Below are 21,266 nucleotides of genomic sequence, written 5' to 3'. Positions count from 1 at the left end.
GTTTATGTATATATATATATATATATATATATATATATAAAGTTTCTCACATATGTCATTCCAAAAAACAAAAATTGTATATATTAGATCCCATTTCGGAGAGATCTTTATCCCTTGACAAGATGTTATAAATTAGCCAAACATTTTTTCGAATGCAAAAAAATCGCATTCTTGATTTTTTTGCATTCTTGAAACTTCTAAAAAAATATCTGCCAAAAATGATAATGGATCGATTGTGATATTTTTGGGGGTTTCCAAATGCCCAAAATATAAAATAAAAAATAAACTTTATACTAAGAATTATAACTATAATTATACTGATTTTATTTTTAAGTGTTTTGTAAGGACTCAGTTTATATTTATCTGAAATTATGAATTTATGAGATATGTAACATAAATAATTTATTTCATAAATCTATTTTTTAATGGAATATTTCTTTTGCTAATATTTTCTACGCAATTACGCATTCAATCTGTCAATATTTTATTAGTATTTTGTTATTATCTCTAAAACGAGTGTTTGTGCTTTTTGTGCAGAATAAAAAATGTTGAACTGAAACGATTTCGATAATTTTATGATATCATGAACATGTGGTTATGACATTATCATTTATCATACTTTGTTTATCATAAGTTGTAATATGAAGGCTAAATTTTAGTTAAAATTATTTTGCAAATTTTTGTAATAGAAGGAACAAGTGTAGTATTCTGCCTGGGTACTTTTTTGTATTTTTGTTGGTAATTCAAAATTTTGAAAGAAAATGTATCAGTTTTAGTATTTGGGGTCATAGTATAAGGTTTGGAAAGCAACATACTCAATTTACAAAATTCTAGAATGAAAAGTGTATTTTTTAATTTTTTTTTGAATTATAACATTTTTTTGCTAATAAACAATAGGGCGTGCGCACTTTGTTCATATTATTATTATTAATTTAAAATTTTGAAAGAAAATGTATCAGTTTTAGTATTTTGGGTCATAGTTTAAGGATTGGAAAGTAACATACTCAAATTACAACATTCTAGAATAAAAAGTGCAATTTTAAAAATTTGTTGAATTACAAGATGTTTTCTGAGGTTTTGCTAATAAGCAATAGGGCGTGCGCACTTTGTTTATATTATTGTTATAAATTTAAAATTTTGGGATAAAATGCTGATAAATTTTTAGTATTTGTGGTCATAGTATATGGTTTGGAAAGCAACATACTCAAATTACAAAATTCTAGAATAAATAGTGAAATTTAACAATTTTTTTGAATTACAACATTTTTTCTGCAATTTTGCTAATAAACAATAGGGCGTGCGCACTTTGTTCATATTATTGCTATTAACTCAAAATTTTGAGAAAAAATGTATCAGTTTTAGTATTTGTGATCATAGTATATGGTTTGAAAAGCAACATACTTAAATTACAACATTCTAGAATAAAAAGTGTAATTTTGAAAATTTGTTGAATATCTGCTTTGTTGAAAGTAAGCAATAGGGCGTTTGCACCTTGTTCATATTATTATTATTTACTCAAAATTTTGAAAGAAAATGTATCAATTTTAGTATTTGTAATCATAGTGTATGGTTTGAAACGCGACATACTCAAATTACAACATTCTAGAATAAATAGTGTAATTTTGAAAATTTGTTGAATTACAAAATATTTTCTGCGTTCTTGTAGAGTGCCTATGTACTTTGTTCATATTATTGTTATTATCTCAAAATTTTGAAAGAAAATATATCAGTTTTAGTATTTGTCGTCATAGTATACAGATTGGAAAGCAACATACTAAAATTACAACATTCTAGAATAAAAAGTGTAATTTTGAAAATTACTTGAATTACAAAATATTTTGTGTGTTCTTGTAAAGAAACAATAGTGTCTAGGTACTTTGTTCATATTATTGTTATTAATTCAAAATTTTGGAATAAAATGTATCAGTTTTAGTATTTGTGGTCATAGTATATGGATTGGCAAGCAACATACTCAAATTAAAACATTCTAGAATGATAAATACAATTTTAAAAAATTGTTGAATTACAAAATATTTTGTGTGTTCTTGTAAAGAAACAATAGTGTCTAGGTACTTTGTTTATATTTCTGTTATTAACTCAAAATTTTGAGAAAAAATGCATCAGTTTTTGCATTTGTGCTCATAGTGTATGGATTGGGAAGCAACATACTCAAATTACAACATTGTAGAATGATAAGGGCATTTTTAAAAATTTGTTGAATTACAACATGTTTTCTGTGATTTTGCTAATGAGTAATACGGGGTACGTTGTTCATATTATTGTTGGTAATTTAAAATTTTGAAAGAAAATATATCAGGTTTGGTATTTGTCGTCATAGTATATAGATTGGAAAGCAACATACTCAAACTACAACATTCTAGATTTAATAGTGTAATTTTAAAAATTACTATTGCATTATTATTATTAGTACTAATTAAAAATGAATATTGCATTAATAATAATAATAATATATATATATATATATATATATATATATATATTTATATCATATATACACATATAAAATATAAATAAAAATATTTACTGTCATATAATAATATGCATATAAAATTTTTAATGACCGCAAATCGTTTTGTATTTTTCTTAAATATTCAAATAAGATGTTGTCGCCGGTGTTTATATATATATATATATATATATATATATATATATATATATATATATATATATATATATATAACAGTTGTAATTAACACAGCAAATTATTAACATGTTATCCTCATAAACAAATAAATAAAGTAACTGACTTCAAAAAAAATTTACGTTTAAATATTTATAAAAGTCATTAGCGCTCTTCGAGAGAAGAAATAATATTTTATAGTTCAATTGTGGAAATGATTTTTTTTTAAATTTGTGGTTATCAATTTGGGTATTTTTTAAATGAAACTCAATTCTTTGTGTACTTTTCGGCAATAAATCTGTGTAAATAATCCAAACGCAACATCTATAAATAAAAATTATTATAAAAAAAAAACGAAAACGAAAAACAAATATTATTTTCTATGTTATTTTTCATATAGTTTAATAAGATCTTGCATCAATGAATATGTGTAAATAAATTTATTTTTCCCTAAAAGACCAGCAAGAGAATCTGTAAAAATTATTTTTTTTTAACCAACAGGAAAAAATCTAATTTTAAATATCTATATAGTTTATGATAAATATTTTGCATGATTTTTAAAATTTGTAAAATCTAATGAATTCATAAAAATCATATAAATAATATATTCTATAACAAATATATAATTATGAAGCTAAATTTATGCAACAAGACGTCGTTTTGATTACTTATATCCATATAACTTATGAAAATTATTTTGAATGATTTTTAAAATTAGTAAAACCTATTGAATTCTTAAAAAATATAAAATTAATATATTCTATAACGAATACATAATTATGAAACTAAATTTATGTAAAATAAAAGTCATTTTGATTACTTAAAAGTAACAAAATTGTGTAAATATCAGTTGAACAATTTATTTCCTATTAGTTATAATTAATTTTGAATAGAAATTACTCCAAAATTCTAAAAATTTACAGAAAAAGTATTAAAATAATGAGGAAATAATTATTAATTAATTAAAAAAATATTTTGCTCAATTATTAATTTTAAATGCAATTTTAGACCAAGTACCAAGATTTAGTTCAAAATAGTTATTAATTTATTTAAAAAATAACTGTTTTCCACCAATTTTCTATTACTTGCACCAAGTTTTTATTTTAATTGCACCATTTATTATTCATACTTTTATTGTTATGATTTAGATTTACTATTGTACAATAATTGTATGCAAATTTTATTTTTAATCATTTGCAATTTTCAATGTCAAAAACGTCATAGATAATATTGATGAGATTGATGATGAGTCAAAGTTATTATTCATGGCGCCAACATTTTTATTTTTTCATCATTTTGGGTTAAAAATAGACATTTTTGGCGACTGATAATTAATTAAAAATATTTGTTTATTGTTAATAATATAAATAATTTTGACTAAAAATATTTGTTAAGAAGATTATTTGGTCTCATAAACAGGACTTTCTTTAAATAATTGATTAATACATTATCATTTGAAAATAATTAATACTTTTATATATAATTTGAAGATTTTTGGGAGTCTAGCGGTTTCGGAGATCCAATAAAAAAGTGACAAAATGCTATTCGGCGGACAAAAGTGATCATCTAAAAGAAAATTGAATCTTTTTTAAAAATTTAAATTTTTGGTACGGGAAGTTCCAGCAATTTGCTTTAAGGCACGATACTACGCACCGCCAGTTTTTTTATTTGGAAAAGTATTTTTATTATTAAAAAAATGTGTTACAAGGATTTTAAGTAATACAATAATGTTGACAAAAAGTATTATTTACATTTATAGATTTGATATGAGGTTAATATAAAATAAAATTTAATTATAAATTAAATTGTAATTGTATTTTTATTTTATGTCAATATAAGAATAATTTGTTTTGTCTATTTCTGTCCAAAAATGCCAATAAAACTGACTATTTTAAGAATTAGAAATTATAAAAAAATATAAGTAATATGTTTATTTTTTAACATTATTTTTTTAAAAACATCAAAACTTTTCTATGAATATTAAGATATTGAGCAAGATTTTATTCTTAATTGCATCACTATTTTGTATTTATTTCAAAAACTGCTGAATGATGACACGTATTTAGTGTCAAAACGTATTAACATCATCAAATAACTTAATTAATATCATTAAGCTTTTTTTATTAAATTTTTTGTATTTAATATTAGTTTGAGAAATTGTTAATATATCATAATAAATAACAAAAAAATATTCTGTACGTTTTGACACTGCATATGTGCCATCAACCATCAGTTCTAAAATAAATCACAATGATAAAAAAATATGTTTTTACATATGTTTTAGAAAAAAAATTCGTTGTCGTATTTAAATCGTAAATTTAATTCTACAACAATAAATTATAAATAAATATATTATTTAATTATTTGGTTGTAACTAATAAATTTAATTATACAATTTTTAAACGTTTAATAACAATAAAAGTATTTTACTTTTGCCCATGTGCTTTATTTTAAAGGTATAAAAAAATATTTTTTTAAATAATTTCATTATTAAGTTAAAACTGCCATATTGTGATGACACATATTTAGTGCCAAAACGTACAGAGTAAATAATACTTGTTATATTTTACAATATATATATATATATATATATATATATATATATATATAAGATTTTCACTACCTTTATAAATATTGTACCCTTATATCACATTAGTTCAAAAACTTAGTACTAATTTGGCACTGCACTTGCAAATGAGTATTTTTCACAATTAAAATAATTTATTCACAATTCACAATTTTGCAATAACATTTCGCAACGACAATTTAGAAAAACACAAACAGTAGTAATGGTTATTGGTTTAATACTTTTTAGTAATAATAATAATAGTTTTATATATGTTTTTAAAGAAATTGTTTATTATATTTGTTGTTTTTTATTAGTGGTGTTGTTTAAATTCGAACGTCTTTTGGCGAATGTTCGATTGGTACTGATTGTGCGATTTCAGCGAAAATCGTTTACGAATCAACAACAAATATAAAGCTAACATCACACTTGGTATATAATATATATATATATATATGTATATATATGTATATGAATATATATATATATATATATATATATATATATATAGTGCAAGTGTTAGTACTAAGTAACTTCTTCGAGGGCAATACATCAAACAAAGAAACAACAAACAAGATTTATAAAATAATGTTTAATTCCAAACGTTTCGACATACAATTTGATGTCATCAGTGGATCTATAAGTTAAAAAATTGAAAAAAAAAATTATATAAACTAGGTAACTGTTGGAATTATTATTTTGTATGAGCTGAAAATAGAAGATAAATTCTAAGAAATAACAAAACAATAACACTTATCAAATTAAAGAGAGAAACTAGAATAATAAAATTAAAAAACATTTCAGTGTTCCTTAGAAAAAAAAAATAAAAAAAAATTACTAGACCTACTAACAATTTACCAAAGAGTTCAAAAGAAAACATTTGTACAGTTTGAAAGAAACTGGATTGGGTGCATATTGCAAAAAGGTAACAAGACTGCAATAATAAAAAATTCAAAAACCTTCTGAACATATTTAGATATAATCTAATTGTTTGATATGTGTTATATGCTGTGATGTATGTTGTTTAGTTTGTACAGTATAATTATTGTTGATGTGCTTATAAGTTTATATATTGAGATGCTGAATGGGATTTTTCACTCGATGATACATCTAATACAGATTAACAATTAATTACGAAAGGAACGTGCACCTTTTTACATATTACTAATGAGATGTGAAAGAATTGCTTTTTTGTTTAAATTTGTATTCATATGTATATATATATACTATATATATATATATATATATATATATATATATATATATATATAACAGAATTAATTAATTTTATAAGTGTAATGAACCCAATAAATCACTTTTCAATAATAAATTATGAGGTTAATTTTCGGATAACATAAAAATGTTATGGCAACACTATGTTACGGATCTATATTTGTATGAATTGGTAGCAACAAAATGTCTAAAAACTATGTATTTACAATGTGATCAGGCGTTTTACACATAAAATCTAACCTATAAAATGCACTTCAAACAATTTCATCACAAGTGCATTTTTCAGATGTCTCATCGATAACACGGAGGCAAAGTTAGGTTTTAAGTGTAATACAGCTATGTATTTACAGTGTCTGATCACGCGTGGCACTCAACGTGTTAATTAAAAATATATTTTTTTAAGTGAAATGTAAGCTTTTTTATAAACTACGAAAAATCTAAAATTGTGTCAAAAATATTCGGTATAAAAAATTATTGAATTGTCGAATTACTAAAATGATTTCTATGAAATACGGGTTGTATGTGCTTCTAAATTACATAATATAAAAATCTAAATAAAGAAAATTGGTCCCAAATTAGAAAAAAATCTGTTCACACACATACTTTTATCAAATTTGGTCTCATTCGATTCAGAATGGCTTGAAACGTCGAGAAAACATAAAATTAGCGAATCGGATTTTTTTATGAAAACATAAACTTCTCCTTCGGGAAATTAAATAGTTGTGCTTTAAGGCAAATTGCTGGAAATTCGTGTACCAAAAATTATTTTTTTTAAAAAAGATTAAATTTTTTTTAGAACTTGGAAAAAAATAGATTGTTGAAAATTTTAAAATTTTTGAAACAAACCCTAAATTTGTTAACGTGCTTGAAAAATTAGATTTTTTTCATACTTAAATGAAATGATTTAGAAATTTTGAACTTTTGTTCAGCAATCGCGATATGTTAGATACGTAGAAAAGAAATATCGAAGCGCGTAAGCGCCGCGGTATAAATTTGCACAAAACCCAAAAAATGTAAACAAAATTTGTTCGTATTATTAAAATCTCTATAATAATATCTGATAATTTGATGTGCATATGTCCAATGATCATTATTGTCCGACAAAATGGCGTTTTTTAAAATTTTGAATTGTATCTCCGAAACCGCTAGACCTGCCTTCCCAAAAATTCAAATATTTCTTCACTTTGTCAATACAAGTAAAATGCTTTTTGAATTGTTAAAACCGGACGCCCCGGTTTTCTCTGTTACTTACACTTACAATTTAGATTCGAAAATGTTGGGCCAAAGTTGCACATGCTGGCGCAGCGTTTGTGACTATTTTCCCACACAGTGTACATATTTTCACAAAAATTAAATTAATTTTGTGTTTTATAGTTTCGTATAAATAAATATTTTGTGATACTTGTGATTGCCGTACGGGGCTATGTCCGTAATGCGTAATATTAGGTTGTCAAATATCTCCCGTCCGCTTTTTTGCTCTTGGTTTATAATACAAAAAGGCGGAAGGGAGATATTTGACAACCTTATATTTGTTTCTGGCCCGAATATCGTACGCGGGCCATGCCCGTAATATTTCCGTTTGGCCTAGAAATCACACGCGGGCTCTGGTCGTCATTTTAAGTTAAGTGGTTAATCAATTTAGTTTTGTTAATGTCTTATTTAAAAATTAATATTAAGAGCTCAAACGTTCAGAGAATTGTTTTTTAACAATTTGGAACCATTTGAGCCCTTGGGATCAAGGAAATTTGAAAATGTCCATATTAAGGTCCACCCTAATATATATATATATATATATATATATATATACATATATATATATATATATATATATATAATATATATATATACGAGGTCTGTTCAAAAAGTACCCGGAATTACTAATAATTAAATTTCGCGGGTCTGGAGTGTCTGATTGTCAAAATTTTTTTTTTATTGTGTTGGTATACATGCCCCTAAAGTATGATGAAATTTTCAGCTATATTCACTGTTTACTTTGTCTGTGGTAGTCGCTAAGGTTCGACGTGTTTTTCTGAGCTCGGCGATTTTTACAATGGAAGAATTGAAAAGTCAAAGAATTTGTATTAAATTTTGCGTAAAAAATGAAATAAAGTGTTGCAAAGTGCAAAAATTCACCAGATATGGCTCCGTGTGACTTTTTCCTATTCCCAAAGTTGAAGAGACCCATGAAAGGACGGCGGTTTTCCTCGATTGAAGAAAATCGCCGAGAGTGCTCAAGGACATATCAAAAAGTGAATATCAAGGGTGCTTCGAAAATTGGAAAAAACGCTGGCATAAGTGTATTATATCTGGGGGGGACTACTTTGAAGGGGACCACATTAATGTAGACGAATAAATAAATATTTTTTTGAAAAAACGAAAATTCCGGGTACTTTTTGAACAGACCTCGTATATATACATATACATATATATCATAATGCAAATAAATATGTTTACTACATCTCATCTATTAAAAATTAATTATTTCTCCGTTGATGACGACATCAATTCAAAGCGAATCGCGCGCGGATTCCTCTTTGTCGGGGACCTTGCCGGCCGTCACCACAATTAAATCGCAAGCCCGATATCGGCCTGATATCAGGTCATAATAACAACTAACAACCGCACTATCGCACGCTATCAGTCGCTACGTCGAGAGCAGAGAGACTTTTGAATGGAATTCATAGATTCTGTGTAAATATTTGCAACAACGAGTTGTATGTAATTGATTGATGGACGGAATTTTGTTGCAATTGATGTAAACATATAGAATATATATATATATATATATATATATATATATATATATATAATATAATTTACGTGTCACGATGTATGTCCGGAATGGACTCCTAAACTGCTGAACCGATTTTGAATTTTATTGGTTTAATGTGTGCATTTATATCCAACATAAGTTAAAGACAGTAATAAAAACTTAGGTTCAGATTAGAAATATTTTAATATTACAAATTTTACTCAATTTTGACGATTATGAATTCAACAAAACAAATGTGAAATGGCAGTTGTCAATGTTTCTGGAAACTTTGAGATAAATTGGTTTCTGATTCAAATTTGATTTGCTTATCGCGTGAATTACAATTTAGAGTCAAACTAGTGGGGCAAAAAATGTATTAATTAAAAAAATCAAATATTTTAGGCTAATTTAAAAACACAAAATAAATATATTTTAAAGTTATACGATAAAACACCATATAAAATTTGAATGAATGATAATGTTATTCATCATACTTTTACTATCAAATGCCAAATTACTTCGTTTTACAAAAGTTTGAAAATAAAAACAAATTGCATAAAAAATACGTTAAGATTTTATTTTCTCTATGCTCAAATTATAGTAAAAAAGTTACTATTTTAATTATGATTAAAATGTAATAGTAATGATTTGAATTGTCAAAATCAATAAATTTTAAAAAAAATTACTGTGTGTCACTTGTATAAGTTATTGCAAAGGCAAGCCTAGCAGTTTTGGAGATCCAGAACAAAAAATGTCTAAAAAAATGTCATTCAATCGGTCGGGGTCGAAAATCAGATGTTTTGTAATTTAAATCAACAAATATAATGAAATTTCAAAAGTAAAAAAAAAATAGTTTTCAAAAAATTTCTAAGTCTTCAAAAAATATCTTAGTAGTAGTAGTAATAGTATTTTTAAAAATATTAGTAGTAGTAATAGTATTTTTAAAAATATTAGTAGTAGTAATAGTATTTTAATTTTAATTTTAAAACAGTTAGTAGTAATAGTACTTTCAAAAAAGGCATTTTTTCAATATAAAAATTTTTCAAATGTTTTCAAACCTTTTCAAAAATGTTCAAAATGTTCAAAATTCTCAAAAAAAAACTAATTTTTTATTTGTAAACTTCTAAAATTTTTTAGGTATTCTAAAAAGATCCAGCAATTTGGATCAAGTTTTACATTTTATATTTCTTCTATAGCAATTTATATTGGAATTAATATGACCACTAATTTTTTCAACTATAAAAGGATTCTACTGACGAACAAACTTTAGCTCGATTTAAGAGAAAATTTAAACTCTAAAATGAGGTGGGATTGATTGCAACTGAAAAAGTCTATATAATACTTTTTGATAATTGTAACAATTTAGTACACTTTTGAAATTTTTTGAAAAATGCAAACAAAGAAAGAGATAGATAGAGGACAAATGTTTCGTGAGTGAACGAGACAGAGATAGTGACGTGCAGTAGTAAAAATAGTGTTTTATTACTGTTTAAATATTGTTTAAATTTGTAATACAATAGATTAAGAGGCCGATTCTGTCATAAAACAGACCGATGTTATGGCAAGGCTATGTTATATAGCAGTTTTCATATAAAGTGTTACTAAAAACTGTCAAAAACTAAAGTTGGTTGCTGTGTAGTCAGGCGTTTTAGATAAAAAACAAAACCTAGAAAACGCAGGGATGTCCAAAAAGTTATATCATAACTGCATTTTATGGGTAAAACAGCTTTATTGCACAGCAAATACATAGCATTTTGACAGTATTTAGTAGCATTTTGTATGAAAATTGAAATGTAATATAGTTTTGCCTTGACAATGGTCTATTTTACGCCATAAATAAGAATACTATTAGTGACTTGCCAAAACACTTTCAAAGTAGTCCTTTCAAAGTCGACATTTTTTTAAACCTAGGATCTTCTCTCTATAGATAAATATACATTTAAATATATATATATATATATATATATATATATATATATATATATATATGTAGGTCAATAGATCACTTCCAATTTATCTCATTCATTTGACAAATGCAACAAAGATAAGTATTTATCTCTTATCATTACAAATCGCGCTTATCACTCTCTTTAAAGTGGTTAATGACATTTTAATGTTGTGATAAGAAAAGCAAAAACATGTGGAAATTTTAGCTTTTTTTGACGTCATTACAATTAAAAAATTATTTAAATAGGTAAATCTCAAATCATAATAATAAGTGATTACAATTAAAAAATTATTTAAATAGGTACATCTCAAATCATAATAATAAGTGATTTTTGTAATTTTTGCCATTTATTTCTACAATATTACTATAGTTTTATCGTCATTAAATGCTAAAAATTCCCTTTGACAAACTCTAGAAAGATTTATCAAAATCCGAATAACCGTTTACGAGAAGTATCAAATCTTACACTCGTACAGAAGAATTTTATATATAAGATATATATAATATATATATATATATATATATATAAATATTTATATTTAATGCAAATTTCTTGATAAAATTAAAAAGAAATCAAAAGTGAAAGGACAAAACGCGTTCGGAATTTACTCGGATTCCGCACGAAGGTGTATTATGTAATGTCGAAACGTTATTACATCTTGTGTTTTACATGTCGAATATGTCGTATTGAATATTAATCAGGTTGAGACATTTTGTTCGATTACATTGATGAACAAAAATCAGGGATAAAAGTCTTATTATTACATTTTACTGCCAAAGTTAGAAAATTGTATATAGGGTATTGGAACTTTTTGTCCTGTATCTCCGAAACCGCTGGACATGCCTTTGTGAAAAAGTAATAACCACTTTTCCCAATCATTGCCAATTGAATGTTTTTTAGATCATTCAAATCCGATACTCCGTTCTCTCAAAAACTCGACTTATATTTTCTGCACTCTTTGCTCTTTATCTCCGTAACTGCCGGACCTGCCTTTGCCAAAAACTAATCAGCACATCTCCCTATTAATAGAAAACGAATGTTCTTTGAATCATTCAAATCGGTTACACACACATATCCTTTTGTTTCTAAGATATGCCAAAATGTTCAGAAACCTATGAAACGTGAAGAAATCTAAAAATTTTCAATTTCGATTTTTAGACGATTACAATAACTTACCATACGAAAAGTTTACTAGTTGTAAGTGGCATTTTGCCTTAAGGTTTTTGCATGAATATTTTTGAACTTGATAACTTGACGTTCTCTTGTATGACATTTTGTCAATACATTATCCAAAATATTTAAATTAAATTTGACTAAATAGTGTTCAAAAAATTTGGTAAACTGCCAAAAAAATTTGGCGATTTACTGATTATGTGTTCAATTTTTTTTGGCACTTGATTGTCATCGTGTAAAATTGTTGCTATTATATGACAGACAAATATAATGCATGAATATTAAAAATGTGAAATTTACCACAACTCTTTTTACAATAGCTTTGATTTTAACTTTTCTTGAACTTGAATAATTAATAAACAAATATATCAAATATTTATTTTGCAAATAAAATAATATTAAATTAGTGGTCTGATTAATTTAAATTACATTTTTTCTTAAGTAATGACATCATCATTCAAACAATATTTATTTATAATAATAAAATTTTATTAGATTTGACAGTTCTCATACAAAATAAATTATCTATATGAAAAAATCCAAAACTCTGAAAACATAAAAGAATACTATGACTACAAAAATATATTTTCTTTTATTCAATTGACAACTCCGATTACAAAACAAAATCACCATACAAAATCTTAGTCGGTCAAAAAATCCAAAAACAAAAGCCAAAACATTATCGAAATCAAAAAATTACTTTTACAAAATTTAAATCAATGGCAAATTCGACGGAACACCTAACACACGAAAAAAAATTTAACACAAAATTTGACATAAAATTCGACAGAACGTCTGGCGCTACATCAAACGAAAAATTATTTGAACAAATTTAGACAAAAAATTGACAACACCATCATCACAGAACAAAAATGATTCGTCCAAGACATTGATCAAAGTGGAACAAGTCAAGGTAAACAAATCCAACCTCATGAATTTGTTTCGCAATAATCTGCTTCAATGGTAAATTTTCCAAGATACTTCATCATTTTCTGCGAATCCTTCCAAAAGTCCTACTTTTTGGCAAACTAACACTGAGGCAACATATATCTTAGTTTGAACGACTTGTGTTTATTAAAATCCACAAAACATCAATGATTATTTCGGATTCTCGCCTTTGAAGGTGCCATCAGATTCCATCAAATATCATCCTTTTGGAAACTCTGTCTCAGAAACTTCAGTCTTGCCCAAATTTTGGAATCATTTCACACTAGATCTTAGATACCGATGTGAAATTATAAAGGATTCACCTGCAGATCTTGGTGCACATCTAGAAGATCATTTGCCGAATGTGGCAGCATTTGGTTGATGTCTTCTAATGTAACCAAGATATAATAGGAGCCTTTGATGCCGCAAAAGGTGAGGTGTTGAAGTTTTTCCAGGACTATCGATTCTACAAACAAATTCCAGAGTTCCATGCATTTTCACAACTTGGTGCATATCCAGAAGATTCTTTTCCATAAGTTGCAGCTTCTGGTTAAAGTCTTCTGAATGTGCCAACACACAAATTGCTGTTTTCAGACAAGTACAAGACTATTTTGATGGTACCCAAGAATTCATTTCAGGGAGCTTCCAAAACTTTACTATCTCTTGGTGCACGTTCTTCATACTTGATTCTTTCCTGCTGAAAGACCTTGAATGATACCAACAATTAAATTGGTGCTTCAGGACGAGTATTTTAGTTCATGGCAGAAAACGCCAAAGGTCCTCGAGAACAAGCTTCATCAGCAAAAAAAATTAAAGTTTCTATTACCACCTGCCACAAATATCTGGGAATCTGGAGGGTCTCGAAGGTTTCCAGTTTCTGATCCATTTTGAGAAGCTCTCTCAAAACTTGCTGCACATGTAAAAGATTCATTTACCTCGGTGTGCAGCTACTGCTAGATGTTTTCAGATGGAACCGAAAATTTAAATACTGGTTTTGGACAAGTGTTTTGGCTCTCTGCAACAGATGCTTTTAATATTTTCCAGAGACTTTTGTTAATTCGATGGAGAATACGGACCAATATTGGTATCTTACCAGGATCATTTGGTTTTGTATCAAGTTTATAGCACCAGAAGATTTCAAGACTTCCAGTACACATATAGAAGATTTTTGTCCTTGGTCTTCGACTTCTGGTAATAATTATCCGATTTGGCCCACGATCAAATTGCTGGTTTTGGACAAAGCAAGTGTACCATTGGCTAAAGGCTTTTAGTATTTCCAATGGCTTATCTGGACTTTTGCTGATCAAATGAAAAAAAAAAAACAGGAAACATCGATGTATTACTGCAACCAGTTGGTGTCTGAATCAACTTTTCTACAATTGATGATGGATGGATGAGTAAAGGATGCTGGATGACACTAGGTTTTGCACTATTTTTTGCTAAAGTTTGTCCTGAAATGTAACAGAGAATATATATATTTGGTTTTTGTATCTGCAGTTTTTAGTAAAACATCTTGTCAAACAGTATTTTATAATTGACAACTTTCAGAATGTATTTAAATAAATTTACTATTTAGTAGTAAATTTAAATAATTCAAACAAAACAAATATATCTATTTAATTATCTTACCTTGGATAAAATAATTTTAAAACTTAATAAATTTTTTACGTCATGATGTGAAATTAAATTTATACTTGATAATTTTGTATTGATTTTCTAAAATTTTGTCGTTTGTTTAAAACCAAAGCAGATTGCTTAAATGGTGCCAAAAATTCTAGAAAAAAAAAAACAATGCATTTTGTTTTAGAAATATCCAGTATATCCAGTAGGTCTAAAAACAAACACTAAATTGCATCCAAAATTCCAAATTATCAAAAGATTCTTTCAACAAATTTCCTAAAAATTGATATTTAGTTGAAATAAATTTATAAAATTGTTAATTAGACAGAAAGTGACTCAGAATTTCAAAATACTTGAATATTTGTTGGATTTTGGTGAAAACTACGAATTACTAGAGTTATATATTGAAAAATCGAATACTTTTGTAACTTGACTGTTCATGTGCTATAATATAATGGTAAAAAGTAGATAAATAAATCATACAAATTATAAAAAAAATGATTTATTACCAAAATAGTGCTCTAAAACTATTAATTCCAATATCAAAATTATCGATCATGATATCTATCAACAATTGGAACAAAATTCAGATATTTTTGGCACTTGACTGTCATCGTGTAAGACTTTTTTGTGAATTGTAAATAAATATATTATGTACATGATAAAAATATAAAATTTGTAAAAATTTTCTTTAAAATATTTTTAATTTAAAATTTCCTCGGACATCGACATATTTTATAAGGAGAAATCCATATATCCATATATTAATTCCTCATTTTTTGGATTAAAGCTCTTAAGTTAATATTGTGACAAAGAATAGATAAATGTAATATTTTTAAATTTTGTTAATGATCTGGAGATAAATTGATTTATAATTTACATTTGATTTGCTCAGATATAACAATAAGATAGCCAGAAAAATAATAAAAATTCAAGTATTTGTAATAATATATTTGAAAACGTTTACAATTTCTCGAATATTTCATTACGGTACGGGAAGTTTCAGCAATTTGACTAAGCCACGATGCCATACACCACTAGTAGTTTATGTCTTTTATTGATTGTTTAATAAGAAAAGATTAAGACAACTACACTTCCATTTAATTGACATCACCGATCAACCATGATTATGATCAACAATAAGTAGAGATCAATTGATTAGTTAACCTCTAAATTAATTTCAATGTCCAAGGATGATTTGATGGAATTCTTTGTTTGGTAACAAAGAATCAACTCGAGAAAAATCATTGTTAACAGTTTTATTAGTATAAATTGTTACTATACAATTTTGTTGCATATAGGAGATGACAGTCAAGTGCCAAACTTGGATACAATATTTAACTTTAATATACATAATCAACTAAATCAATAACAATTGCGATTTATTTATAAATGTCTTTTTTCCACTTGACTCTAAAAAGTATGAACTATACTAAATTCCATACAAATACTTCATTTCTCCAGACATTTTACATGGTACGTGTGATGAAATCTCGTTACGAAAATTAGTATACTATACTTGTTTCAATACAAAATTGAATTTTTCACAGACATTCTGCATAGTGTCGGTGTGGAAATCTTTGTTCGGAAACTAGTATATCAATTGCTGTTTATTATTAAGTGCAGTTTCAGTTTCGAATTGTCGAACAAAACGGTGTCATAAAATCGAAATAATTTATGTCGACAACGTCATTTAATCGAGACTTGTTTTTCTGGTTTTCGAATCAAAACTAAAGACATCGACGACAACTGCATTTTTAATTATCATGATAATGTCATCAAAAGATGAAAAGATTGAGAAGTTAAGATATAAATGTATAAAAATGAGATTTTATTATTTTTTATTATAGGAACAGTAGGTGATAAGATATGATAATTATGTATTTAAAATATCTTAAAAGTACTTTGGAAGTTCCAGAATTTTAGGACTCTTGGGTTTAAAATTTTTATATCGATAATAAAAAATATCAAGCAATATTATATATATATATATATATATATATATATATATATATATAACATATAATAATAATAAATATAAGAAAAAAATTGAAACGTAGAATAAAAAGTATATATTTTTATTTAAAAAAAAATGTCAAAAAGTTTTCAACGATTGAAGAGTTAAAAATAATCAAATTTTAATACAATTTTTTTTATAAAAATCTAGTTTTTTTAATTTTTTTTTGAATTTTCAATAAACTGATAATTTAATTTATTTATATGTATTCAGAAACATTTAAACAAACTTTGAAGTAGTCAATTATTTAATAAACTTTTACTTTGATATATTGAAAACTGCTAAAATTAATTAAAAATCAAAAACTTGCTTATAGTAAGCAAAAAAAATTATAAATCGGCATTTGTTAAGTTATTTTTAAAATTAAATTTAAAAATTAGATTTATTATTATTTTAATAGCTCATGCATAAGTTTTGGGTCCCAATTTAATAAAAAATAATATAAATAACAATATAATTCTCTCTAATACCTAGTGTAATGATTTTTAATCTTTAATTTGATTTTAATTTAATTTTAATTTTAATTTAATTTAAATTATATTTTATATTTTAGATGAATGTCATCATGAAAACATTTAAATATTCTTGAACAGTTTTTCAGGAATACAAGTAATTTAGTTGATTTCTTAACATTTTTATTTTATTATTTATTTAATCACCCATAGTACGTTTCGATACTAGATGTGTGTCATCAATTAGCATTTCTAAAATGACTACAAAATAATTACGAATAAGAAGTAAAAATATTTACACGTTCTTTACCATTCACTCCTTTAAAGAACATAAAAAATAATATTTTTTCATATTTATAATAGTAAAAGAAATCATGGGAATTTAAAAAATCATAAAAATGACAATTTTTTGTATTTTTTATTTGTATGATGCGTATTTCTTTAAAAAATTAGTAGTAATTAAACAATGTCTTCTATAATGTTGTATTTTTTTTATAAATATCAGAGCTACATTTAACATTTTCAACTACTGCATTACTAGAAATATAAAATGATGATATTCATTGTAATTTTTTCCTAATAATAATAATAGTAGTTTAATTATTTTCAAATTCAATGAATTGATTGCAAATAATAGCAAATATGTTCCAAGGACAAAAAAAATCAAGATATAAATAAATAAATAAATAAATAAATTTATTATTATTTTATATTTTCTCCAAGTGCTACAAAAATATTTACAATTTGATATTTTCCAAAGAATTCGCTCGTAAAATTTCATCGATTGATTGATTTATTTGCATTGAATAATTTATTTAGCATTGTTTTCGAAAATTGCGTCACCTTGTTTATTAATCGATCGTAAATTTTGCAAACAAATAAATCAATCGCATTCCGAATAATGATTAGAAAAAAAATTACAACGAAATTTAATTTAAGTATTTTATTTTTGATCGAGGTCGAGGATTGTAAGAAATTTGTTATTATTCAAGGAAATTTAAATATAAAAATATTTTAAAGTAATTTTGACAATGCTTAGATTTTTTTTATTAAGATCATATATTTAGCTTTGGTTTGTCGAAATATCTGACTTAAAAACAGTCAAGTTCCATGAATATTTGATTTTTGATCGGTCGATGTCAATATGTTAATTATGAACAATATGTTGTTATATTAAGAAATTTGTTAATTTTGAAGAAATTTAAATTTTAAGGTATTTTGAAGTAAATTTTGACAACATTTATATCTTTTGCATTCAGATAATATATCTAGCTTCATCTTAGCAAAATATCTTACTTAAAAATAAAACCAAAAAATTTTAATTGTCAATCCAAAAAATAACGAATTGATATTTGGATATATGGATCTACTTATAAAATATGTTGATGTCAGAGGAAATTTAAAATTAAAAATATTTCAAAGCTAATTTTTACAAATTTTATATTTTTAATATTTAGTTTATATATATATATCTATCCTTTGTCATAATTTAACGTCAAGAACAGTCAAGTTCTGTATGTTTTTTATTATCAGTCCAAAAAACGAGGAATTGATATATGGATATATGGATTTCTACTCATGAAATATGTTGATTTGCAAGAAAATTTAAAATTAAAAATATCTTAAGAGGAATTTTGATAAGTTTTATATTTTTAATAATTTGCTTATATATTTTTCTACCCTTTGACAATATTAACTTCAAGAGCAGTCAAGTTCCGTATATTTTTTATTATCCAAAAAAATTAGGAAATTATTATACTTATGAAATTTGTTAATGTCCGAGGAAATTTGAAATATAAAAATAATTTAAATTGATTTTTTTGTAAATTTTATATTTTTATCATATACCTAATATATTTATAAATTTAAAAATTTATTCATTGATTAATTTACCAAAACGATGACAGTCAAGTGCCAAAAATATATGAATTTTGTTGCAATTGTTGATAGATATCTTGACCGACATTTTTGATATTAGAATTGATAGTTTTAGAACACTATTTTGATGATAATTTTCTTGTAATTTGTATGATATATTTATCCACTTTTTAATATTATATTATAACACATGAACAGTCAAGTTACAAAAATATTCAAGTTGATTAATTGATATTTAACTCTAGTAACTCGTAGTTTTCACCCAAATCCAAAATAAAATTCTAGTATTATTAAATTCTGAGTTACTTTCTGTCTGATTAAACTTGTTTTATACATTTCTTTCTATAAAATTTGATTGTTTAGGAAATTTTTTGAAAGAATCATTTGCTGATTTGATAAATTCTAATTTTGGATGCAATTTAGTCCTTTGTTTATGGACCTACTGGATATTTGTGATACAAAATGCATTGCTTTTATTTTTCCAGAATTTTTGGGACCATTTAAGCAATCTGGTTTGGTTTTAAACAAACGACAAAATTTTAGAAAATCAATACAAAATTATCAAGCATAAATTTAATTTCACATCATGACGTAAAAATTTTATTAAGTTTTAAAATTATTTTAACCAAGGTAAGAAAATTAAATAGATATACTCGTTTTGTTTAAATAATTTAAATTTACTACTAAATAGTAAATTTATTTAAATACATTCTGAAAGTTGTCAATTATAAAATACTGTTTGACAAGATGTTTTACTAAAAACTGCAGATACAAAAACCAAATATATATATTCTCTGTTACATTTCAGGGCAAACTTTAGCAAAAATACTGCAAAACCTAGTATCATCCAGCATCCTTTACTCATCCATCCATCATCAATTGTAGAAAAGTTGATTCAGACACCAACTGGTAGCAGTAATACATCGATGTTTCCTGTTTTTTTCTCATTTGATTAGCAAAAGCCCAGATAAGCCAATGGAAATATTAAAAGCCTTTAGCCACTGGTACACTTGCTTTGGTCCAAAAACAGCAATTTGATTGTGGACCAAATCGGAAGATTATTACCAAAAGTCGAAGACCAAGGACAAAAATCTTTTGTATGTGCACTGGAAATCTTGGAATCTTCTGGTGCTGTAAACTTGATACAAAACCAAGTGATCCTGGTAAGATACCAATATTGGTCCGTATTCTCCATCGAATTAACAAGAGTCTCTAGAAAGTATTAAAAGCATCTGTTGCAGAGAGCCAAAACACTTGTCCAAAACCAGTATTTAAATTTTCTGTTCCATCTGAAGACATCTAGCAGTAGCTGCAGATCGAGGTAAATGAATCTTTTACATGTGCAGCAAGTTTTGAGAGAGCTTCTCAAAATGTATCAAAAACTGCACAGTTCGAAATCAGAAAGATTTACATTTTGGTGAAGTAGGTGGTAATAGAAACTTTGTTTGTTTTGTCGATAGGGCTTGTCCTAAAACAGCATTTTCACCCAAAGGCTTTTACCAGAAACTGCAGACCGCGGAAATAGTTTTATAGATGTTCCTCAAGATTTGGTAAAGTTTTGGAAGCTCCTTAAAAAGGATCAGAAACTGCAAACCTTTGAGACCCTGAAGATCCAGATATTTGTGGCAGGTGGTAATAGAAACTTTGATTTTTTTTGCTGATGAAGCTTTTGCTCGAGGATCTTTGGCGCTTTCGGCTTTGAACTAAAATACTCGTCCTGAAGCACCAATTTAATTGTTGGTATCATTCAAGGTCTTTCAGCAGGAAAGAATCAAGGATGAAGAACGTGCACCAAAAGCTAGTAAAGTTTTGGAAGCTCCCTGAAATGAATTCTTGGGTACCATCAAACTAGTCTTGTACTTGACTGAAAGCAGTAATTTTTATGTTCCTTCAATTCAGAAGACTTTAACCAAAAGCTCCAACTTATGGAAAACTTCAACACATCACCTTTTGCGGCATCAAAGGCTCCTATTATATCTTGGTTACATTAGAAGACATCAACCAAATGCCCCTACATTTGGCAAATGATCTTTTACATGTGCACCAAGATCTGCAGGT

At 25.9% G+C, this 21,266-nt stretch overlaps 1 protein-coding gene across 1 annotated transcript in view; it reads right to left on the bottom strand.

Moving 5' to 3' along the window:
* LOC113367654 (uncharacterized transporter slc-17.2-like) overlaps positions 1 to 5,419 on the bottom strand; it is a gene marked incomplete in the record, with an annotated part of 34,602 nt that extends 29,183 nt beyond the window's left edge. Inside the window, 1 exon segment of the mRNA XM_026609241.1 lies at positions 5,265 to 5,419.
* Between the last annotated feature and the right edge of the window lie 15,847 nt (positions 5,420 to 21,266).

The sequence above is a fragment of the Ctenocephalides felis genome, unplaced genomic scaffold, assembly GCF_003426905.1.
Source record: "Ctenocephalides felis isolate EL2017-DRISC unplaced genomic scaffold, ASM342690v1 CF-g0.4_SCAFFOLD_01170, whole genome shotgun sequence".
Taxonomy (NCBI): domain Eukaryota; kingdom Metazoa; phylum Arthropoda; class Insecta; order Siphonaptera; family Pulicidae; genus Ctenocephalides; species Ctenocephalides felis.
Note: the sequence above shows the minus strand (reverse complement) of the source record. Positions and strands in the feature narration are given on the sequence as shown.